The sequence below is a fragment of the Miscanthus floridulus genome, chromosome 14 (genome assembly GCF_019320115.1).
Source record: "Miscanthus floridulus cultivar M001 chromosome 14, ASM1932011v1, whole genome shotgun sequence".
NCBI classification, from domain to species: Eukaryota; Viridiplantae; Streptophyta; class Magnoliopsida; order Poales; family Poaceae; genus Miscanthus; species Miscanthus floridulus.
The window spans coordinates 22,828,669-22,832,783 of record NC_089593.1 but is presented as its reverse complement, the minus strand read 5'-3'; the positions used below and the strand labels follow the sequence as shown (position 1 = coordinate 22,832,783).

Below are 4,115 nucleotides of genomic sequence, written 5' to 3'. Positions count from 1 at the left end.
TCTGGGCAAAAGTTCAGCTTAGATCAGTCTGGTCCAGTGCCGAGATCTCCTTCTGGAAGGTGTCATTGAAGAACCTTTTGTTACAGTCTCTTGGATCGACCCGCTCATCACCTTGACACAAGGCTCGGACGAAAGCCTCGCCAAGCACCTGCGGAGTCACCTCTTCTTGCTTGGCTAACGAAGATTACGTTGCGGCGTCATTTACCTCCCTGAAAGCATGGTTAAAGAGTTCTTGTGTGTCGGTGTTGTCCTTTCTTCACTCTCTTTGGTGTATCTGTAGTGCTGGTTATGCTACAATGTACAAAAATGTAAAACTATATAACGAGCCATTTTGGGTTAATACATGAAATCAGGGGGGACGCCTCCCCATTGACCTTAAAAAAAAGAATTACATCACATGGCTTTACAAACGTATCCGTCTACCTAGTCCAACTAGAATAATGCACAGAACCATAGCATAATATTATACTCATAATATTATATTTAGATGCATAGTAAAATAGATGTACCTAGATATAATATTATATCTATATGATTTTTTTGATTCATCTATTTTGCTATGTACCTAGATATAATATTATATCTAGATGTATAACAAAATAGATTAAAAAAATCAAAACGACTTATAATTTGAGAACGAGTAGAACGGTAGCAATCGCTACACGAAAAGAATCTATGTGGTTTCGCACCAAATAATACCGCGAACGTACACGCATGCAGATAACTCTATATTATACCCATATTCATCTACTACTAGCAGTAGCTACTTAGGACGACTTGCGTGCCATGTTAACCACATGGTGAAAACGCTGCGCGTCACAGGGGGACCTTGAGCGCCCCGTGCTGGCGGTACCCAAACTTTTCATCGGCCGCCTCCAGCAACGCGGCCATGCACAGCTCCTTGAGGTCCCTCGCACGCACCAGCACCCTCGTCTCCGTCGTCCCAGCACCGCCCTCGTCGTCGTCGCGGACCAGCACTATGGGGAGGTACCCTTTCGGGACCAAAACTATGGTGGTTTTACATTTGCCGTACGTGAGGATTATTTGCGTTTACACTTTGTACATGGGCCCAGCGATAACTAGTCAGTCAACTGTCATCGTCTGACCACGTACGATAGTGTACATGTGTGCTTGTTTCACTGATATATACGGGCTAAATCCTCTGGTACTCTTTGGGTGTGGTCGTCACTTTTATCCTCTTCTCGCTTTGAGTTTACCATTATAGAATCTTCGTTAGCGCTACGCCACTCATGTCATAGCCTGCTTATCCGAGCCTGTTCATGTCGCGACTCTCGTGCAGACATATGGTATGTCTTTCACCTTTTAAAATTCATATGAGGTGTACATAAGAGCCACCTATTAAAGTTATTAAGTCAATCTTATATATTAACTCCCCATACAAGATTAATATTTTATTGTACTAGCATTAATTTATTTATGGGTCATGGAATTTATTTAATTTATGGTTGGGCAAAGTCTGATTAAATCTAAGAAAAATAGCTAGCTCATTATCATTTGCACGAGTATCACAAAACAAACATTGCATCCTATTACAATACACAGACATATTTGCTAGTATTATTAAAAAGCAGAAAAATTATTCTATCTCGCACTCTCTTCACTCTATCCATCCCTCACTCCCACCTTTTCATTTTGAGTTTGGAGCTGTAAAACCTCCATGGACATTGCACGACTCATGTCAGGGTCGCTAGATGGTTTCTGTAATTCGTACGCATGTATTGCCTGATGACATTATAAACGAACCCGTTCTTCCAAATGTAATGTCGCAGTCGTTGCAGTTAGATGATTAAATTCAGTTCAGGCGAAATGACATCAGGAATTTATTATCGATAAACAGTTGACGTCTACAGTCAATCCAAATCTTTCGTTCAGGTTCACTGATTTGATCTCTGTTCTTCAGCCCGAAGCCCTTGACCTCAACCGAGTTTGGTGTAGACCTTGACGTCCCTCCACCGGGACTCCATGTATTGCGAGGGGTCCCTCTGCGTGTACACCCCGAACATGAAATAGTGGCGGTACCTGCCGTGTCCCGCGACGGCTAGCTGCTCCTCGCCGTCGACGAACACGGTGAGTGCCCTAGCGCCGACGTCGTGCACCACGTTGAGCCGGAACCAGCGGTCGTAGATGCTGGCGTCGATGACGCGCGTCTCGTCGTTGTAGTACATGAGCTGGCCGCCATGCACGTGCAGCCTCAGCGTCGTGTTCTGCCCCGACGCACCGAACATCTACATCACCGACACGCCGGACGTCCCCGCTGGCACGTACCCGTAGCCCTCGAACTGCCACACCCCCGTCGTGTACCTCACCTGCAGCATTAGCAACGACGACAGCTCACTACTGGTAAGCATAGGACAGGATTTGCAACATGATTAGCGTTGATCGTGAAGATTAGTGATGCTACTGGCTTAATTTAATTAGTATATACGTTTAAGAGGATCTCAGAGCGTGGCTTGGTGGGGCTGCCGCGGCTGAAGGGCTTGTCGGTACTGTACACCCACATTCGCCGCACGCCGTCGCGGAACTCGTACCGCTGCTCCGGCGGCAGATCGTACGGGTGGTGCAGCTTGAACCGGTCCTCGGTGAGGTTGACTCGGGTCAACACCGGCGGAGCACTGACCGCACCACGAGACCAAGATGATGAACAGTAGTAGTAGATGCCATGGCAGGGAGGAGGAAGGAGCCATTTGATTGATCGTGTGGATGGCCTTTCTTGGAGTTCGATTCACTGACACAAATTCTGATAAACAGGTTTGCTCTTTGCTGCATATATAGGATGCTGCTATGCTGGTTTGTGTGAACAGGCCGTTTCCTCAGATAATTCCGATGAACGGCCGGCTTCGAAGTTAATGAACTATTGGTCAGCAAAAGTAATTACCGCTGACGCCACTGTATTGCTGTGGCTGTTTCTGAATATATTCAGATTTAGCCTGCTGGTTCTTTTGTCAATTCACCTGCCGCCTGCAATGTTTTGTTGTTTTGCTCGCAAGTCCTCGTGACGACTGAAACTCCAAAGAGTATGCAATTTCGGCATATATATTTAACTACTAGCACGGCTACTGAGGAAGGATTAAAATGGTATCAAAAAGTAAAGTTCAAAATTTTACTGGAAGGGGATACCTATATACTAAGTACTTTTAATTAGTGACGAATATGGGAAAATAGAAAAACTTGAATCTTTCAATTGGAACAAGTGGTGGGTATAATATGTGCTAATGATGTGGTGAGGCACCTGTTCCTGAGCCAGCACAGCGATCGAGCCCAACAGACCCCATCTACGCTCTCTCCTTCATCTACAGTGCTACCACCGACAGAAATCTCCAACTCCTTGCTTCACTCGTTGCGGCTCACTGCGCCATCCGCTCGCCCCAAGCCGCCTCACGGCGGCACCCCATCCCGCGTCGTGTTGTGCCGCGCTCCATCCCCCGCCGCGCCCACTTCGCCTCGCTGCGCCATGCCCCTTCCCCCGCCGCGTCGAGGTGCTGCCGACGTCGCTTCCCCACCACGAGGTCGTGGCCGCTGGTGACGCCGGGGCCGCCGCGACGCTCGACCTCAGCTCGTGACATCACGAGATCCGAAGTGGCCAGACCCGGAGCGGACTTCTCCGGCTACACCTCACGCTCCCTTCCTTCCTCGGATGTTGCAAGCGCATGTTTCAAGTGTTTTTAGATGTTTCAGTGGTATGTTGCAAGTATTTCATATGGATGTTGCAAAAGTAGCTCAGGATATTACATATGTTGCAATGGTTGTACACGTATGTTGCAAACATCTGTTCTTAATGTTTTATTTATTTTTTCAGACATATGTTGTAAGTGTGGTTATCTAGATATTTCATATGTTTCACACATATGTTGCAAGTGTTTTATCTTGATGTTGCGTATGTTTGCAATGGTTTTTAAGTGTTTTTAGTTGTTTTTGCGAGTGTTTCAGATGCATGTTTCAAGTGTTTCATCTATCTCTAGACGTATGTTGCAAGTGTTGCATCTGGATGTTTCAAAAGTAGATCGGGTATTACACATGTTGTAATGTGACCCGTCTGTTGCAGCTATTGGAGGGCACGAGGGGTCGTGCAGGGCGCAGACGCTGCGCGGGGTCAG

At 46.8% G+C, this 4,115-nt stretch overlaps 1 pseudogene; it reads right to left on the bottom strand.

The window, feature by feature from the left end:
• Positions 1 to 816: 816 nt before the first annotated feature.
• LOC136503184 (citrate-binding protein-like) lies at positions 817 to 3,584 on the bottom strand (annotated as a pseudogene).
• Positions 3,585 to 4,115: the final 531 nt, after the last annotated feature.